General features: G+C 36.7%; 1 long non-coding RNA gene across 1 annotated transcript in view; it reads right to left on the reverse strand.

Annotated features, from left to right (window-relative positions):
* Positions 1 to 453: 453 nt before the first annotated feature.
* The window catches only part of LOC118519612 (uncharacterized), a 131,232-nt gene continuing 109,839 nt past the window's right edge, over positions 454 to 21,846 (reverse strand). Inside the window, exons 3-6 of the long non-coding RNA XR_013441219.1 lie at positions 11,044 to 11,179; positions 10,513 to 10,600; positions 3,867 to 3,953; positions 454 to 546 (exon numbers count right to left, since the gene is read on the reverse strand). This is a non-coding gene — a long non-coding RNA (uncharacterized LOC118519612). The remainder of the gene's footprint in view (positions 547 to 3,866; positions 3,954 to 10,512; positions 10,601 to 11,043; positions 11,180 to 21,846) is intronic.

The raw sequence follows: 21,846 nt of genomic DNA on the forward strand, positions 1-21,846 counted from the left end.
AACTTGGAGCATCTTATAGTACCAGAACAACAACTACAGCAAAAACTTACATTAATGGGGGATATATCTGAGGGACATAGTGGTCACCTGAAAGAACCTCTAATGGTCAAAGCTGGAACAATTTGAGCAAAAAAGAAACAAAGTGGCATGGGATTATAATCCAAAGAATAAAATAAATAGCTATGAGTCCATACTGATATACATAAGTGATTGAATCAATAAATAAATGGGGGAGAAAAACAAATCTCTCATGCAGAAGAATTCCAAATAATTTATATAGGCACTTCACTCTCAAGAAGGTGGAGCAAAACTCCCTGCTCTTTAATTGTGAGCTACACATAGTGTGACTTCCTCCAAAGAGCGCAGAATGGAAAGGAGGGAAAAAGAGTAACTTCATAGTGGAAAAACCTGACAAACACTACCTTGGCCAGGTAATCAAGGTCAACTTCCACAGTCATAAATCATGTTGATCTTATGTATCCTTAATATGTTGTGATGAAAGTGGCTCTTCACCTTTGGGTTCTTCCTCCCCAAAATCTATAACTCCTATTTAGTCATGAGAAAAACATCAGATAAAATCCGATAAAGGGGCATCCAAAATATACCTTCTCAGTATTTCCTCAAACTGTCCAGGTCATCAAAAACAAGGACAGCCTAAGAAACTGTCACAGCCAACAGGAGACTAAACATGATGACTAAATGAAATACATTGTCTTGGATGGGATCCTGGAACAGAAAAAGGACTTTAGGTTAAAACCTAAGAAAATTTGAATGAACTGTGGACTTTAGTTAATTACAGTGCATCAATATTGGTTCATTAATTTTAACAAAAGAATGATACTAATGTAAGATGCTAATAATAGGAAAAATTGGGTATAGTTATATAGGAATTCTTTACACTATCCTCTCAATTTTCCTGTACATCCAAAATTGTTCTAAAGAAACAAAATCTATTAAAAGAAATTGCCTGGCACTTACTATCTTATTGTGAAGTGGAGCATGGAGTACACAAAGGCCTAAGGTGTAGGGCAGTATGTAGAGAGTGCTATGTTCATGGCAACCCTCTAAGGAATAGAAGGACTGGAAATGGTGAAGGAGAATTTCTAATTGGGAGGACCTGTGAATGCATTTTAGAAGAAAAGAAGTTTGAACAAAACACTACATCAAAAACTAATGATGTACTGTATGGTGACTAACATAACATAATAAAAAAAAAACTTTGAAAAGTTAGAAGATTTTTGATAGAATTAAATAAAGGAAGGATCCTGAGCCATTCCAAATGGAAAACAGCATGAACAAAAGTATGGAACTGGAAAAATCCAATGAGTATTTGAGAAAAACAATTACAGACTGGCTGGAGGACAAGCTGGTATCATCAAGAGTAGTTGAAGTTAAGTCAGTTTGGGACTGAGTATAAGTATCCAAGACTAACAACTAAGGGCTTTGTTTAAGAAGTGAAAATTTCTGAGTGAGGAAAGGATACTGAGTGGTCCTAAAAGAAGAAGGATCTGGAGATGGCAGCATGAATAGAAAAAGGGGAGGGATCATTTATATGGCCACTGCTGCATGTCCATGGGATGGCAAGAATATGAGAAAGGATGGCACAGTGAGATGGAGATTGTGGAGGGAGATAAATGAGGAAAGAAAAATCAAGATGTGCAGATGAGGAAGAGATAACAGGCTATGGCAGGCACTGCTTTTTGCTTACCTAATATTGATTCTCTTTCATCTTCCTTGCTAACTGCAAACCACAATTTTGTTGAGGGTGACAATGTTTTTAGTTAAAAATACTGCTCAGACTCCTTTGCCTCTGAGAGTGCCATGTGATCCAGTTTTAACCAATGAGATGTAAAAAGAAATCTAACAGGAGAACATTTGGTTTCCTGATAAAACAAGACAGTCTGCTAGCACCTCCCTTTTGTCTCCCCCCACCTCCCTTAATTCCTGAAAGGAACGTAGATATAATGCCTAGAGTCATAGCAGCCGTCTTGTAGAAAAGAGGAACAATGCTACATACTAAGGATGAGACATGTTCTCAATACCATTGTACAGCTCTCTGGACCTCATTTTACATAACAGGGAAACTAAATATTTAGGTAAGCCAGTGTGGTTGGATTTCTTTTACTATCTTAAACAGTCAAAGGTCACCCTAAGAATTTTAGCCTAACAAAGTGATAAATAATGTCTTGTTGATTCACAATCTACATCACAAGTGGAGTTGGGGCCAGGCCATTGTGCATCATTAGGTATATTTTCACTCAGGTTGGAAGAGCCTGAAAGTGCTTTGTACACTGACATGTTGGGTCCACTGCTGTCTTTACTATAAAAGTTACCACTTCTCAAACGACTTCAAAATTAAATAAGCTGTCATTCATCCATGTCCATACAGTAGTGGTAAAGAAAAGGGAAAGCTATTCTCTAGGAAAGCTGGGTCCTTCTGGTTATAAATGAGGGGGGCCCATGAGAAAAGGAATGGTCTGCTTGCCTGACTACTGTATCACTTGGGCTTCCCCTCTGCCTGTCACATATGCCATCAGTATGCATTTGTTCCCGGTGTGGACCTTTCAAAGGAAGGGCACACAGAATGGCTTATATGAATCTAATTCACTCCATATTTTCTTACACCTGAGATGCTAGAGCCCAGCAATAATCATTATTACTCAATTCCTGGCTTCAGTCCTTAACATTTCTAGTAGAAAAAGGAGTATATCCTGACATCAGCCACCAAGCTATCTCTTACACAAGCTGCAGTAAATACATTGAAAGAGATTTTGACTATTTTGCAGTATTACTTACACCTGTTGGGAAGCAAGCAACACACGAAGTGCATCACAATCATTAATTACTTAATTCAGTAAATATTTATTGAATACCTACAATTTTCCTGGCACTATTTTAGGGGCTGGTGACACAGAAGTAAACAAACATACAAAAATCATGCCTTCATGGGTTAGATGGAAAATAACCAAATAAATAGGTAAAATATATAGTGTGTTAGAGATTATGTCTCTGAGAAAAATACTATGAAGAGTAGAGAGAGTGAATATTGAACAAAGGAAGAGTGGATAGTTCAATGTTAAATAAAGTGGTTGTTTGTATATCCCACATCTTTGGAAGGAAGGAAGGAAAGAAGGAAGGAAGGAAGGAGGGAAGGAAGAAAAAGAAAGAAAGAAAGAAAGAAAGAAAGAAAGAAAGAAAGAAAGAAAGAAAGAAAGAAAGAAAGAAGGAAGGAAGGAAGGAAGGAAGGAAGGAAGGAAGGAAGGAAGGAAGAAGGAAAGAAAGAAAGAAAAAGAAAGAAAGAAAGAAAGAAAGAAAAAGAAAAGAAAGAAAGAAGGAAGGAAAGGTAGGTAGAGGTTGTTGGATAATAAGGTCTTCTGAGAAAACACTATTTAATCATAATCTGAGGGAGGAAAAGGAGGGAGTCATGCAGACAACCAAATATGACAAATACATTATGAACTTTCCTGAGGAAGCAGACATTCACTCTTTTGATCAAATCAAATGATTAGACCAATACATTTACTCTGGAAAGTGCATTGACATTGTCCTGTGCAAAAATTATTTGCTATTGCATACTTGATATTGAAGATACACAAGACTGTAACAAATGAATTAAAGTTTAAGTGCATAATATATTATAAGATTGCATAGTAATAAGAAATAAAATATAAGTAACATGGGAAAATGCAGATATTTTAGTGTAAAAAAAGCTGTGCAGAGATACATAATTTTTTGTTTATGAGGCAAATAATTTTTTTTAAGATCTTCCTGTAATTACAATGATCTGATAGTACAGGAAAAGACAAAGCATCAAATTATTGTTAATTCCATCGAGTAAACTCTAGAAGTATATTTGAAATAATTACACTTTATTTAAAGCTGGTAAAGTAAGTTGTTGTACACCTGAGCAGGATGAAATCCTCTGTGTGTAGCTTTTATTTGTCACAGCAAATCTGCAAATAAGTAGAGACAACCATCAGCAAGTTAGTGAAGTCCATGGATTTTTGTCTTCAGAGTTTCCAGGTCCTGCCCGATTTCTAAGTTGTTTTTATTTACATCACAAACTCTTATATAGCATGTGCTGTATGTCAGGCACTAAGTGATTTTCAGTGGTGGTGGTGGTGCTGCTAGTGATAATATCAATGTTACTGTTTTAGATATAGCTAAGGACCAGATATTATGCTTCATTTGATCTCCTTAGCAACTTCATGCGGTAAATAGTACATTTTCTCATTTTTCAGAACCAGATACTACAATTTAAATATGTGATGTCACTTGCCCACCATGACAGCTAGGAAGTAGTAAAAATGATATATGCAATACTAGATCTGTCTGACAATACCAATTTCAATCATATATGAGAAGACAAAGTAAAAACATACTTATAGGATAAAGGGCACTTAAATTATATTTTATGTAAGGCCTATTTTGAAGGTAAACTGGAAGTAGCCATTTGGGGGTAATATGTGTTTGAGGAAGAGAAAGCAGAGATGCGGGATGTTTGAGTTTCCAAGCTTTGTAAAGAGGACCAGTGAGGCCCTGCCTCAGTTGAGCTGCTGGAGCCTGTTCCCAGGATAGTTCTCAGAAGCTGGCTTAGCTCAGGCTTGCCCAGCTTCCCTCCCCCCCCCTCACATTTCCCTACTCAAGAGTAGGTCAAACTTTTGTTCCTGTCTCATTATGGTAAGCCTCTATGTATTAGTTTTCTATTGCTGTTGTAACAAATTACCAAACACTTAGTGGCTCAAAACAACAGACATATATTCTATTATAGTGCTAAGGGTCAGAAATCCAAATGGGATGCACTTGGCTAAAATCAATGTCCGCAATGTGTGTTCCTTCTGGAAGCTCTAGTGGAAAATCTGCTTCCTTGCCTCTTCTAGCTTCTAGGGGCCGCCTGCATTCCCTGGTCCATGGTTCTGCATGACTCTGACATTTGCTTCCATTGTCATATCTTTTCTTACTCTCCTATCTCCTTCCTTGCCTTATAAGGACGCCTGTGATTATGTTGGATTTATCCAGATAATCCAGAATAATCTCCTGGTCTCAAGAGCTTTAACTTAATCACATCTGCCAAATTCATTCTGCCATGAAAGGTAACATAGCCACAGATTCTGGAGATCAGGAGGGTCACATCTTAAGAGGCCATTATTCTGCCTACCACACTCTTCCTTAGCTGTCTTCTTAGTTTTCAGTACTGGACACAGTTGACGTTTTATCTGAAATTGAGTAATACTTCCAAATATCTTCCCTTCCCTCAGACATCTTAGAATATTTCCTGTGCCATTCTCCTGTGGTCCCTACTTTTGGTTATGATGTTTGAGTTTTAGTCAAATGTAGTCCAATTAGTTTGCCTTTAAGTGCTCTTGATTGATGGCTTTTTAAAGGATGACTTCTCTAAAAAAATGTGTCTCTTGATGTATTACCCTAGAAAAATCAAATCCATGCCTAATCACCAGGAAAATGACTTTAGTTAGCTTAAAGTTGTAAGTCAAACAAATATATTTTGTCCCATGATCAATCATTTTTAGATTTAGCACAACCATATTGTGATGAAATACTCATCAAAAACAAAAATGCAGGAAGAAATTGTGTGTATTCCAGCTGAAAAGAGCAGAGGAATTCTTCACCTTAAACTGCATCTAGATATTAAAATAAAGGTCACTAACCACACACCCTGGTGCATAAGAGGTGTGTGGGCACTCAGCCAAGACCTGCCATCAATTCCATACCCTGAACAATGAGACACGTCAGAAGCTTGCTAGTCAAATTATCTGAAGATGTGTGCATATTCTTGATAGGTAAGCGTTCAGTGGTGGAAGTGGACTTTAAGATTCTAATGTGGAATAAAGTACCGATGTATGTGACAACATGGATGAACCTCAGAATCATGCTTAGTGAAAGAAGCCAGTCACAAAAGAACACATATTGTATGATTCTGTTTATATGAAATGTTTTAAAAAGGCAAATCTATAGAGATAGAAAGTATACTAGTGTTTGCTAAGGCTAAGGGTGGGAATGGGGAATGAATGTAAATAAACACAAGAATTCTTTTTGAAGTGATGGAAATGTTGTAAAATAGGTTGTAGTGATGGTTGCCCCGCTTTATAAATGTACTAAAAATCATTGCATTGTATATTTAAGACAGGTAAATTTCATAATATATAAATTATACCTCAATAAAGCTGTTAAAACAGAAAAGTTCAATGTTGTTTCTCTAGCCAACATTTATTTCTAAGTGCATTTCATATAAAAACTAGCATATAATGGTGTTTGGTGTGATATATCTTATAATAGAGTTATAGAGTTATAAGCAGCTTATTTGTTCAACAACAGGTATTAATTAAATTATGGCAAAATTATATGGTGAATTTGGTGTATAGAAGATGATCAAGTCATTTTCAGAAGTCTAATGAAATTAAAAAATGCTCATGGAATATTGTCAAATGAAAAAAACAGATACCAAAATCTCTATGCTTTATGACCCCAAGTTTTTATTTATTTATTTATTATTTTTATTTATTTATTTAATTATTTTTTTTTAGCCTTTTTTTAAATTTAAATTTTGTTAGTTAACATACAGTGCAATATTGGTTTTTGGAGTAGAATTCAGGGATTCATCACTTACAACACCCAGTGCTCATCACAAAAAGTACCCTCCTTAATACCTACCACCCATCTAGTCCATCCCCCACCCACCTCCCTCCACTAACCCTCAGTTTGTTCTCTGTCCTTAAGAGTCACTTATGGGTTGTTTCCATGTTTTTAAATGACATAATTATAATAGATGTGTGTCCACAATAGAGTGAATTGTTAACCCCTAAGATTGTTCCCATTACTCTTCTCATGGATCTAGACAATAGGAAGAGCCTGTGGTGGTCACTGTCACAACTGTTTTAATTCTAAAGGAATTGACACAAGGGACCAAAAGAAAACAAATATCCTGCCATTTTCTAGCACAAAGTCTTCCAGGCAGCAATAGCAGTGAATAGAACAGATGAAGAAGATATGTGAATTTTTAATTGCTAGGGTTATTGAGACAAACCAGTAGGAGAAACAAATGCATGCCATATCGAGAAGTTCTCTTTCAGGCAGGTCTAGTTAAACCACTTTATACATAATGCAAAATCTTCTCCCCAAAGTCTCTTACTGTGACTGTAGCAGATTCTTCTCTGCTAGCCAAGGTGTTGTCTGCTTCTACTATTTATTTCATTTGCAACTGTTTGTTTTGTTTTCATTTTTTCTCACTAAACATTTTTATAAGATACTAGCTCCATTGTTAGAAGCACAGGAATTGGGACATGCATTTTAGTCACTACAGACACTTAATTGTACTCAATTCCTTCAAAGTATGATCTTGGTCCCTCTCTCCTTGTTTCTTCATAAGTAGTTATTAACCTGTGCATTTCTGCTTTAAGGTTACTAGCTTCTCTCATGTTATTTCTACCAATTAACCTTGATAACCTACCCTGCTCCAAGGCAGCAGATTTCCCATCTAATTAACAGTGCCAACTTATTTGCACAAAAATTACTAGAAATAAATTTTAAAATTTAATAGTGGTTACCTCTGGATGGCAGGACTACAGGTGATTTTTATTTTTAATTTATACTGCTCTGCATATGTCAAATAACTTTTCTATATTGTACAACTTCTAAAACTGTGTTTTTCACTTATAATCTAAAAGGTAATGCCAATTCATTTCTTACCCATATTTCTTTTTGCTTATTAACATTCAAAAAAATTCAAAAGAAATCTACAGTCAATAATGGTCTAGTACACAGTTTCTTAATCTCAACATTATTGAAATTTTGGGAAGAATGAAGGGTGGGAAATCGGAGGGGGAGACAAACCATGAGAGACTATGGACTCTGAGAAACAAACTGAGGGTTCTAGAGGGGAGGGCGGTTGGGGGATGGGTTAGCCTGGTGATGGGTATTAAAGAGGGCATGTACTGAATGGAGCACTGGGTGTTATACGCAAACAATGAATCATGGAACACTACATCAAAAACTATGATGTAATGTATGGTGATTAACGTAACATAATAATAAAAAAATTAAAAAAAATGAAGACAAAACAAAAACAAAAACAAAAAACTAATGATGTATTGTATGGTGACTAACATAACATAAAAAAAAAAAATTTGAGGGGCGCCTGAGTGGCTCAGACGGTTAAGTGTCTGCCTTCGGCTCAGGTCATGATCCTGGAGTCCCAGGATTGAGTCCCGCATCGGGCTCCCTGCTCGGTGGGGAGTCTGCTTCTCCCTCTGACCCTCCCCCCTCTCATGCTCTCTCTCTCTCTCTCTTTCCCATTCTCTCTCTCAAATAAATAAATAAATCTTTAAAAAAAATTTTTTTGAGCTATATAATTTTTTGTTGTGGGGTTTGTCCTGTGCATTGTAAACTGCTGGGCAGCAACCTTGGCTACTAAACGACAGCGGCATTCTTCACTTGTGACAATTAGAGATATCTCCAGATATTGCCAAATATTCCCTGGGGTGGGATTGGGGAGGGAACAAAAATCACCTCTGGTTGAGAACTGCTGTTCTAATGGTTTCTTCTATGTCCTTCCTACACTGTTTTCATTGCATATTTTTCTTCCTTTAGTTTCACCATGGATGTAGGATGTGGAATCCTCTGAAAAGAACCTGGAGTCCTTAGAATGTAAATGTCCTTATGGGCCCCATGCTGTGCTCTTCCAGAAGCCAAGAACCTGCAAACAACTATCTGGGTAAATACTTAGAGCACAGGAAACTTTTATAACTAGGTGTCTCCTGCAAGTAAATTAGCCACACTTTGTCAGTGGTGAGTATTAAATCATATCAATAAAGTCAACAATCAGGAATGCAGTTCTTGTTGGAAATTACAATTCACTACATAACATTATCTGTGAAATGTGTGTGTGTGTATATATATATATCAGCTACTATATATAATACTTTTATCAGTCAGCTTGGGCTGCTCTACCAAAATACCATAAGCTGGGTAGTTTATAAACAACAGAAATTTATTTCTCACAGTGTTGGGGCTGGAAGTCCAAAATCAAGGTGCACAGATTTCAGCACCTTCTTTCTGTGTCCTCACATGGTGGACAGGGTGAGGGAGCTCTCTGAGATTTCTTTTATGAGTACTAATAATCCCACTAATTCCATTCATAAAGGCAGAGTTCTAATGGCCTATTCACCTTTCAAAGGCCCTACCTCCTAATACTATCACCTTGGGGGTTAGGATTTCAACATGAATTTTGAAGGGACACAAACACGTTCAGACTGGAACCAGTACTTACCCTTAAAATCAGTTTATATGTCCTTGGCATCTTTTACACAACTCTCTTTCCAATCCTTTTTCATAGCAAAATTTTACCTTAAGATTCTAAGGTTATTATGAACCTAAGGCAATTGTGGAATAACTTTCCTTTGTTATTTGAACATTTGATTAATAACAACATTTTTTCCTTTCCAAATACAAATAACTGGTTTGTACACTCAGATGCATGAATCATAAAAAATAAAATGCTTGTAAATTTAGTTTTAGCAGTTTTAAAACCCAATTGCTTGCTAAATCAATAATTCACAGTACATCTGTAATAATCATTGCGTAATGAGCCACAAAAAATCTGTCTTCAAGTTATGCACTGATTTTAAAAATACTTTCATCATCCAATAATACCAATGTTAGGCTAAATTCACTTCCTTTGTAAATACTGAAATACCAGATGCTTTCTTTAACTAAACAAAAGCATAAAACTTGAATAATTTATCACATGAGGCACCTAATTTTCATAGTTATATTTGAGTATTGCAAAATGATAATGATGACTTCAGATCTACTATTCTCTCTGCCCGTCACATCCTTCCCCCTTGTCTCTGCCTGGAAAAAATCTATTCTCTCTTCAAGAAACAGCTTTATTTCTCCTCTGCCTTTGTGAAATTCTTCATGACTCCCTGGAACAGAGTTAGTGGTTCCCTCTGAATTCCTATAGCTTTTTGCATCTATAATAACTCTTATTACATCGCATTTATATGGCTTCCTCCTATGTTGCTTTTCCTTCTTTGAACCTACAGTGTATCAGAGGGCAGAGATCCTTAATATTTTCATCCCTTAATAAGCATTTATTAAACACCTAATTTGGTGTAGGCATCACAGTAGTGGCTAGAGACAGAGAAAAAATATGTTTCCACTTATAAGTTGCTTACCATTCAGGAAAGAGATAGAAAAACAATTACAATACAACCAGAAAAGGGCCATGATGCAGTGGACAATAGGATGTATAGGAGTATATAGGTTGAGCATCTCCTCCCAGACAGGGATTTAGGGAAGGTTTACTGAAAGAATTGTGTTTCGACAAATAAGGATGCATCATCTGAACTGAGGAAGAGTATTATACGCAAACAATGAATCATGGAACACTACATCAAAAACTAATGATGTATGGTGATTAACATAACATAATAAAATTAAATTTAAAAAATAAATAAAATTAATTTTAATTTTAAAATATATATATTTTACTACCTTTGGCTTGATTTGCTAATTCTTTTCCTGGATTCTTGAGAAGCCATCTTTATGCAAAATTTGTTTTATAAATAAATTTAATTAAGATCTAAAAAAAAAGAAAGAAAAATTAGGGTGGACTCAGGAACAAGGGCTAGGGGAAGGTGATTTAAGCAAAGTGCTGGATCTGGGGAGCTATGCTGGTGGTTTTGGACCTCTCTGTACTTCATCTGTGCCTCCTGATTAGTTGTATCCTTAAAATTATTAGCCAGTTTTATAAGGAATAAGAGCTCTGATTCATGTGAGTCTGATTTGACAATGTGATTGTATTATCTCAAAATTGAAGACAAGCAGGTAATAATTGGTTTAGAGATTTACTGCATGCTGGAGGAAGTTCCCGTTTGATAACAGAGGAGGTGAAGATAATCTCTCGAAAGTAATTCATGAGCGGAGTAAAGCCATGAAGTTATACAATAACTCTTGTGGGAATGGGAAATGGATTGATTAGAAATATGGACAAGGTTCGGGAAAAGCCTGGCCAACGTTACATACCATGAGTGTCTGGTGCCCTCAATCTGCACGGAGTTTTGTCCAACAGTACTAAGCCTGGATACAGGAACAGAAAAGATAGAGGACTGTGCTGATCTAAGGCTAGAGATGCAGTGCATCAGTGTAGTGTATCTGTATTCTGTAAAGGTAAGGGCCGAGAGAACAGTGGGTTTATTAAAAAACATTAAAAACCAAAGTCCAATTTATTCTTTTCACTTCCCACTCTTTCCCCCCACCCCAATGATATGAAATATAAACATAGATTGCTACTTATGGACAAACAATTCTATCCTTAATATAGAATGATCTAACTCCTTTTTTTTTTTTTTAAGAGAAAGAGAGAGAGCAAGTGGGGTGGTGGGGGGGAGCGGTGCAGAGGGAGAGGGAAAGACAATTTAAGCAGGCTCCATGCCCAGGCTAGAGCCCAACACGGAGCCCAATGCAGGGCTTGATCTCACAACTGAGATCATGAGCTGAGCTGAAATCAAGAGCTGGGCACTTAACTGACTGAGCCAACCAGGTGCCCCAAGAATGATCTATCTTCTTATCATTTACAAGGATATTAGCCAATGACCTTCTGCACTGAAAGGAAACAATGACTTTTAAGGTCATAAGTATGGGTGGATCTCCTTATAACTAGTAGATGCATCCCCCACAAATCATGAGCAAACTTGAGTTTTATCAAAAAAACCTTTTAATTAATCAGAAAAGCCTACTGTTGAATACACTCCTATTCAAAAATGTGAGCCAGAGGTTGGCAAGCATTTTCTGTAAAGATCCAGATAGTAAATACTTTAGGCTTTGCAGGCCCTATTATCTCTGTTGCAACTATTTAACTCTGCCCTCGCATCAAAAAAACAGCATAGACAAAATATAAATGAGTGGACATGGCTATGTTCCAATAAAACTTTATTTACAAAAACAGGTGAAAGGCTGGATTTAGTCTACAGGTGGTAGTTTACAAACCCCTGATCTAAGATAATTTTATTTCTTTTCTGTAAAATAGGTAGTCATGTTCTAATTTATTCTTATATAAATCTTTATGTTGCTTGCTTAAATTAAGACCTACCTGTATTTCTAAGTAATGTATTTCCCCAAGAAAAAATAAAATTAAAAGACAGAGATGGCATGATTCAGTAAAACATAATGAACAGAAATGTTCATAGTTAATCATTAGCAAAATGCTTTTTGGAATCCCTAAAATTATATCTGGAAGGCCTATACAATAACAATTAGCAGATATAATAAATTTGAAATGACTAGGTTTCCAGATGGAGTACTACTTCTTGGATCTACAGAGAAATGTTTTGTGGAAGCAGCATAATTACAGATACACAGCATAACAATCCTCTAATTTTTAGGGAAATGGTCCTTAGCATATAATGACAGCTTGAATATGCTCCTTTTCAGAAGAAACTGGAAGTTATTATGCCTTAGAGTTAACTGCCATATTTTTGCATCTGATGTGGGAATAATTTAAACAACAGTTCAGTAATAATGATATTATTACAGTTTATAAAAATTCATGTTTATTAGCATGCTTTATCTTGATTTATTCCATGACATCTTATATTCACAAGAGTAACCAAATGTCAAGGCTGGAGAAGGGCGTATTCCTTCAAGAGATGACACAGCTCCAGTTCTGGCAAGCCTAGTGCTGAAGGTAGGTGTGAGGTCCTTAGGGAGTCTTCTCAAGAGAGGCAGTGAGAGTCGCAGATACCTGGAAGCAAAACAGAAGCTCCCTGGGACTACTGCCATCATCAGCACCAGAGAAGATGAGGGCAAGAAAGGAGACTCCTTGGGGAAGGCTTTGAGAGGCAATATTCTCAGAAGAAACCGTACCCAGAGTCAAATGTCTAAACACATGCCCTGAAGTCCTAGCTGAGAGGTTAGTTGTTCTAAGACACCCGCTCAGAATTGCCTTAATGCAAAGCTATTTTCCATGAATTGTATCTTCATGGAATTTAATGTATTGAAATAATTCTCACACTTCTTTCACATACTGAATTTTTAATCTCAGTTATGATCTCTTTTTTTTTTCTGATGTGCTATACCTATAAAAAGAGCAGGCATATAGTTATTCTTTAAAAAGAGAAAAGAGATGAAGAGACACTAAGACCACGTCTTACATGACAGCTGTGTTTCCTCTTTTTTGCATCTTAGCCATTTATTTCTTTTATACAGTGATATACCCAATATAGTCATGCTGGTTAAAAAAACAACAACCCTACTATCATGAGATCATCATGAAGAAACATTAGCAGGTATTATGCAATACTGCTTGAAATAATGAACTGGGTCAATATACCTGACATCTACACCTTGCTTGTTTTCTGGTCACTACACCACTGCCAAAACAGGTAAAGTATTGCTGTCTCCACGGAATGATGATATTTATAAGGAATCTTTGTTTTAACATACTGCAAGCTTGTAAGCTTTAAGAAGCAGGATACTCTAAAGAAAGCATTATTGTGACAATTTGTTTTCAGGGAGATACGGGGGGAGGTGAATTAATTATAAGAAACTAGGAGGTTAGGATAGACTTTTGCAAGAAAAATCTTAATGTGTTTCCATGGGTCAGTGAGAGGAAAGGAGACAAGTGGTGGCAGGGGTGGTAGAAATTTGATTTTTTAATAGCAAACACACTTCAAAGTCCTTTGTAATACTACTGATCAGGCAAAAATAATCATAGGATAAAGAGAACAGTGTAAAAAATTACAGGGTTTATTTTTAAAGATTGAAATGAATAATTTCAGATACCTAATAAGAACATCTACAAAAAACTTACAGCTAACATCATACTTAATGGTAAGAAACTAGAAGCTTTTCCACTAAGATCAGGAACAAAGCAAGGATGTCCTGTCTCACAACTATCTTTCAACAGTGTGCTGTTAGCCCTAGCTGATGCAATAAGATAAGAAAAGTAAGTAAAAGACATATAGATTGGGAAGAAAGATATAAAACCATCTTTGTTTGCAGATGATGTGTTTGTCTCTGTAGAAAATTTGAAAGAATTTCCAAAAAAAAAAAAACCCTCCTAGAACTAATGAATAAGCAATTATAGCAAAGTTCCAGAATACACAGTTAATATACAAAAGTCAATTAACTTTCCTATATACCATCAATGAACAAGTAGAATTTGAAATTAAAAACACAATACTATTTACATTAGCACCCGAAAAAGTGAAATGCTTAGGTATAAATCTAACAAAATATGTGTAAGATACACATGAGGAAAATTCATTTACTACTTGTAGGAATGCAAAATGGTACAGCCACTTTGGAACACTAAGTATACTCTATTATATGATCTAGCAATTGTGCTTTTTGGTATTTACTCATAGTACTTGAAAACTTATGTCCTCACAAAAACGAGCATGCAAACATATTTAGGAACTTTATTCATAACTGCTAAAATTTGGAGGCAACTGGGTGCCTGGGTGGCTCAGTCGTTGGGCATCTGCCTTTGGCTCAGGTCATGATCCCACAGTCTTTAGATCGAGTCCCGCATCGGGCTCTCTGCTTAGTGGGGAGTCTGCTTCTCCCTCCAACCCCTGCCCCTGCTCATGATCTCTCTCTCTCTCACACACACACTCTCTCTCTCAAATAAATAAATAAAATCTTTAAAAAATTCTTGAAGCAACTAAGATGTCCTTCAGGAGGAGAATGGACAAATAAACTATGCATATCCAAATAATCAAATATTCAGTACTAAAAGGAAGTGAGATATCAAGCCATGAAAAAACATGGAGGAACATTAAATGCATATTATTAAGTGAAAGAAGCCAATCTGAAAAGGCTACATACTAGATGATTCCAACTATATGACATTCTGGAAAAGGCAAAACTATGGAGATAGTAAAAGTATCTGTGGTTGTTGGGGGAAGGGAGGGATGAATAGGCAAAGCACAGAGAACTTTCAGGGCAGTGAAACTATTCTGTATGATACTATAATGGTGGATAAATGTCATTATACATTTATCAAAATGCATAGAATGTACACTACCAGGCATGAACTGTAATGTAAACTATGGACCTTGAGTGATAATGATGTGTCAGTGTAGGTTCATTGATTGTAACATATGTACCACTCTGGTGTGAAATTTTGGTAGTGGGGGAGGCTGTATATATGTTGGGAGAAGGAGTATCTGGAAAATCTCTGAACCTTCTCTTCAATTTTGCTGTAAACCTAATTATCTAAATAATAAAGTCTATAAAGTCTCTATATATTTTTAAAGATTTTATTTATTTATTTGACAGAGAGAGCGAGCACAAGCAGGGAGAGAGGCAGGTAGAGGGAGAGGGAGAAGCAGACTCCCCACTGAGCAGGGAGTCCGATGTTGGGCTCGATCCCAGGACCTGAGATCATGACCTGAGCCGAAGGCAGACGCTTAACCGACTGAACCATCCAGGCGCCCCTATAAAGTCTATATTTTTAAATGGGCAAAGGATTTAATAGACATTTCTCCTAAGAAGTTATACAAATAGCTAATAAGAACATGAAAAGATGCTCAACATCATTAGTCACTGGGAAAATGCAAATCAAAACCAGGAGATACCACTTCACACCTACTAGAATGGCCTTAATAAAAACAAAACAAAACAAAACAAAAAAAAACGGAAAATAAATGTTGGCAAGGATGTGAGGAAATTGGAATCCTCATGTATTGCTGGCTGGAACGAAAATGGTGCAGACACCGTAGAAAATAGTTTGGCAGTTCCTCAAAAAGTTCAACATAAATTAGCATATGACCCAGCAATTCTACTCCTGGGTGTATAATAGCAAAGAGTGGAGTGTAGGGAGTCAAACAGATAGTTTTACATCAATATTCATTGCAGTATTATTCACAATAGTCAAAAGGTGGAAAAAAACTAATTGTTTATGAACAGATGAATGGAAAAAGAAAATGTAGTGTATATATAGAATGCAATATTACTCATCTGTAAAAAGGAGTGAAGTTCTGACACATGCTACAATATGGATGAACCTTGAAAACATTATTGCAAAATGAAATAATCCAGTAACAATTGGACAAATGTATGATTCCACTTAAATGAAATATCTAAAATAAGCAAATTCATAAAGACAGAAACATCAGAGGTTACCAGAGGCTGAGAGCAGAGGGATTATGGCTTAATGGTTACAGAGTTCCATTTGGGGTCATAAAAACATTTTGGAAACAGTGGCCATGGTCTTATAACATCGTGGATATACTTAAGACCACCGAATTGTATACTTAGAATGGTTAAAATCACAAATTTAGGTCTATATATTTTATCACAATAAAAATTCAAAAAAAAAGAGAAAAGAATTGTTAGTTATGGCCTTTTAAAAATAGGGGAAACTACTTTTCTCCCTTTCCTAAAAAGGAACATCTTATTTGAAGAAAAGTGAGTCCTTAGAAAGAAATGGCTCAAAGAAAAGTTTTCTGAGAACTACAGAAAAAGACCTAAAAGATGCCACATCACTTGTCATCAGGGAAATACAAATCAAAACCACAATCAGATACTACCTTACACCAGTTAGAATGGCTAAAATTAACAAGACAGGAAACAACAGATGTTGGCAAGGATGTGGAGAAAGGAGACCCCTCTTACAGTGTTGGTGAGAATGCAAATTAATGCAGCCACTCTGGAAAACAGTATGGAGGTTCCTCAAAAAGTTAAAAATAGAACTACCCTTTGATCCAGCAATTGCACTATTGCGTATTTACCCCAAAGATACGATGTAGTGAAAAGAAGGGGCATCTGCACCCCAATATTCATAGCAGCAGTGTCCACAATAACCAAAGTGTGGAAGGAGCTGAGATGTCCTTCAACAAATGAATAAAGATGTGGTTCATATATACAATAGAATATTACTCAGCCATCAGAAAGGATGAATACCCACCATTTACATCGATGTGGATGAAACTTAAGGGTATTATGCTAAGTGAATAAGTCAGTCAGAGAAAGACAATTATCATTGGTTTCACTCATATGTGGAATATAAGAAATAGCGCAGAGGATTATAGGGGAAGGGAGGGAAAACTAAAGGGGAAGAAATCAGAGAGGGAGATAAACCATGAGAAACTCTTGACTCTGGGAAACAAACTGAGGGTTGCGGAAGGGGAGGTGCATGTGGGGATGGGGTAACTGGGCATTAAGGAGGGCACATGATGTGATTAGCACTGGGTGTTATACGCAACTAATGAATCAATGAACACCACATCAAAAACTAATGATGTTGGCTAATTGAATTTAAATTAAAAAAAAAAAAAAAGATGTTTTCAGTAAAGTAGGCAAAGGGGGAAATTCCCAGTGCAGAAAATATCCTATATTTTTAAGTAGTTTTGACTCTGAATTGCCTTCCTCTATTTGTAGAACACTTAAGAGTAAAGCTAATCTTAATATTTTTTTAATATGGCTCTGATCTTGTATGTCAATAAGGCTTTATAATTATTGCCACTCAAGATACTATTTTTTAGAGATCATCTGATTGCAAAAATATTTATGAAATATAAAAAATCATTTTTTAATTCCTGCCCAATTTATCTAAAAAGTCACATGTTTGATACAAAATCACTTAGCAAAGAAAGCAGGAAGACAACTTAATAACCACTCTGAGACAATGTCCTTCATCTGAGAAAACGTAGTTTTAAAAATCAGTTTGGATTCATTTTAGATATTATTGTTTATATTTTTTCCTTTCCCATTTTTCCCCCTTTTCCCTCTCAGAAGTAGCCAGATGTTTATGTCCTCAGGAAGTTCTATGACAGGGTGAAAAGCAGAAACAACCTATGATCATTGGCTTTTGCTTTCCAGAATTCTAAGCTCTTAGAAGAACTGAGAACATGTTACGAGGATGAAAAAGGGAGAAAGGGACTTGGAGACATAGAATGTGTAAAGAGATATGGAGAGAAAGGTTTTAAAAGAGATTCTGCCAGTTTGATAGGTAGAGGCAAGAGAGAGGTCTATGGGTCTGAAGATGACAACAAAGAATCCCTATCTCCCTTCCAAAGCTGTACTTTTGGTTACGGGAATCCTTGCAGGAGGTCCTTCCATCCTAGCAAAGAGACAATTACTGGAACTGAAGAGGAGAGATGCATACAGAGGATAGAGGTTTTACAGCCACCTGCTGGACCTCAGCTCACTCCCAATCAATGTCTTGGTTCTATATGAGACTTAGAACTATCCCCAGAGGGACAGATGTTCAATTTTCTACTAGTTCAGTAAAATGGTAGCTTTGGTTCAGATATTAAGTTGAGTTTTGAAAAAAATAAAAAGTGACTTGCACAGCTCAGTTTGTAGATAGTGATTTATGCCCACCTCAAAAGCAAGTACATATGTGCCCTACTTAATTACAAAGCTGAGTAATTGCTTTGGTGGTGAGTCCAATATATTAAATGCCTGCCATGTGCACAGTAATCTTTTCCATAGAAATATACAGCACATGGCAGGAATAATCAGAAATTTTTTTACTGGGGGCGCCTGGGTGGCTCAGTTGGTTAAGCGACTGCCTTCGGCTCAGGTCATGATCCTGGAGTCTTGGGATCGAGTCCCGCATCGGGCTCCCTGCTCGGCAGGGAGTCTGCTTCTCCCTCTGACCCTCCTCCCTCTCATGCTCTCTGTCTCTCATTCTCTCTCTCTCAAATAAATAAATAAAATCTTTAAAAAAAAAAAAAAAAGAAATTTTTTTACTGGATTTTAGGGTGGCCATGGACTTTGTAATTGTGATGTCACAATCACAACTTATTTCAGAGTAATTTAGGGTTTCTAGTAATAAAACATTCTTTCATTCATTCATTCAGCAGATATTTATTGAGTACTGCTGTGTAACAAGTATTATTCCAGACTTGGGAATATCTAGTAAGTAAAAACAGACAAATATCCCACTCAAGTAGAAGGAGAAAGATAATAAATGATAAATGTAAAAAATAACAAGAAAAATATAGAATTAGAATGTGGTGAGTGCTACAGAAATCAGGGGAGGGAGGTTGAGTAGACTGTAATGTTAAATAGGATGGCAAAGGAAGATTCATTGAGAAGGAGGTGAAGGAGTTAGTGAAGCATGAATGTGGCACAGAACATCCTTGGAAGAGGGAATAGCTGGAACAACAGCCCTAACTGAGTTGTGCTTGGAATATTTCTGGAACAGTGTATGTCTTGAGCAGAATGAGGGTGAGAAGAGCATAGTAATCATAGAAATACCCCTCTCTCCAAGATGTCCATCCTAATCCCTGGGACCTACAAATATGCTATGCTATATGACAAAAGGGAATTAACGTTGCAGATGGAATTAAGGTCAGTACTCAGCTGACCTTGAGATGGAGAGTGTACACTGGATGATCCAGGTGGGCCCAGTGTAATCACAAGGGTTCTTTAAAGTGGAAGAGGGATACAGAAGACTAGGTCAGTGTGCCATGATGTGAGAAGGACTCAGTGAAACCTGGCTTGATTTGAACACTGATTTGAACACTAGTGGGATACCACTAGTAGCTGGAAGAAGCAAAGAAATGGACTATCCTCTCCAGCCTCTAGAAAGAATGCAGTCCTGCTGATACCTTGATTTTAGCCCAGTGAGACCTACATCAGACTTCTGACCTAAAGAATTCTTATAGCTCTTATAGTATCTTACATAACAAATTTGTTATTTTAAACCACTAATTTTGTGGTAGTTTGTTACAAAAGCAAATAGACAATCAATACAGATAATGAAAAATAATGTGAGGGGAAAATGAGAGAGCTAGATCTTGGAGGATCTTAAATGGCATTGGACTGAGATTCTATACTAAGTGAAGAGGGGTCATTGCAGGTTTTGAAGAGAGGACTGATGTGACCTGACAGATTTTTAAAGGATCCTCATGGCTGCTGTGTTGAGACCAGATGTAAGAGAACAAAGTAAAACAGGGAGATCTGTTGGAGCTACTGCAATGATCTAAGGAAGAGATGAAGGTTGGCTCACACCAAGAGGGTAATTTTGAGGTGGTGGGAAATGCTTGGATTCTAGGTGGAGCCAGTGGGATTTCCTGACAGTGGGGATGTGGGTGTGTGTGGGGGGGGTGGGAAAAGTTAAGGATAACTCCCAAGTGTTTGGTTTGAACAATCAGAAGGATAGAGATACCATTACTGAGATGAGGGAAGCTTCAAGTGGAGAAGTTCTAGGAGAAAGATCAGGATTTCAATTTAGGACATGCTCAGTTTGAGATACTTGTCAAGTGCTTAGGTGGCAGTGTTGAACAAGCAGTTGGATACATGTGTAGTTAGAGTTCAGGAGAAAGGTTTATGCTGGATATATAAATGTGGGCATTATAGGCTTATAGATGTATTTAGATTCAAGAGATCAGGTGATATTACCAAAGGACTGGTGTAGATAGAGAAGAGAAGAAGATCAAGGATTGAAGATTTTGGTATTGTATCTATTCCTAGGATTATGAATTTCCAGGATCATACATGAGAAATTATCATGACAAATAATTCCTTTATTTTATTCACTCTACACAGGAGTCTGCTCAGTCAAATTTGTGTCAATTAATCAGCTTGCTAGGTAGCAAAGGTGAAATGGCCAGAGGAAACTAATATAGGCCATGTCAAAAAGTACAGATTTTTCAGACCTCGCCTTCAAATCTAATAAAGATATGAAGGCCAAGGGGTGCCTGGGTGGCTCAGTCAATTAAACATCTGACTTCGACTCAGATCATGACCTCAGGGTCCTGGGATCCAGCCCCAAGTAGAGCCCCATGTTGGACTCCACGGTCAGTGGGGAGTCTGCTTCTCCCTCTGCCCCTTCCCCTCCTTGTGCACTCTCTCTCTCTCTCTCTCTCAAATAGATAAATAAAATCTTTTAAAAAAGATATGGATGCCAGGGCGCCTGGGTGGCTCAGATCCTTTAGTGTCTGCCTTCGGCTCAGGTCATGATCCCAGGGTCCTGAGATTGAGCCCCACATCGAGCTCCTGGCTAGGCCAGGAGCCTGCTTCTCCCTCTCCCTCTCCCTCTTCCCCTGCTCATGCTCTCTCTCTCTGTATCTCTGTGTCTCAAATGAATAAATAAAATATTTAAAAAAAAAGATACGGAGGCCAAGTTTTAGGCCTTTGAAAGAAACACTGGTACAAACAACTAGTCTCAACATAATTATATCAGGTTCCTGCCCTTTCCCTCACCTCTCTGCCTTTTCCTGTACTCTTCCTGTGGCTCTCAATCCTATATTGATTTGCATGTAGCTTGCATCTGATGCTTAACACTGACATCAGTCCATTTCACTAATACACATGAATGGAAAGTTTACCTGGAGAAAAATTGCCAGGGATGGACAAATTTTCCAATTTTAAGCAGACAATTTCATCTTAATAATGAGATTTTAGCATTTGATGGTGAATTAAAATTAAATACAATATATTTGTTTTAACTTGTGAGGAAGAGAATAAATTTTTCTGATTGAGGACTGAAATATCAAAGATAGAAGTGTTTTTTCTGATCTTTTTGTATTACATCCTTTATATAATTTAGTAATTTTATAAGCTGATTAAATTCTTAAAAATACAATTCAAGTTGTCCTTTTTCTCTTTAATAGTTACATTTATAGTTATCATATGGACAAACTTTTAATTTGTAAGATAAAATTTTAAAGTATATATAAAGAACTGAGGATTTTCACTTAAAATGAAAGCAATAGTTTATGATTGAAACATAAATTCTGGAATCACAAATTATTATAATTACACTGAACAAAACCTTAATGTTTTTAAGAAGTAGGACTTAAGGGAAATTTCTCTCTATGCCCAGTTATTTTGATAGATATGTGAAGTTTGTTGTGTTAAAAGGCGATA

The sequence above is a fragment of the Halichoerus grypus genome, chromosome 9 (assembly GCF_964656455.1).
Source record: "Halichoerus grypus chromosome 9, mHalGry1.hap1.1, whole genome shotgun sequence".
In the NCBI taxonomy this organism is placed as follows: Eukaryota; Metazoa; Chordata; class Mammalia; order Carnivora; family Phocidae; genus Halichoerus; species Halichoerus grypus.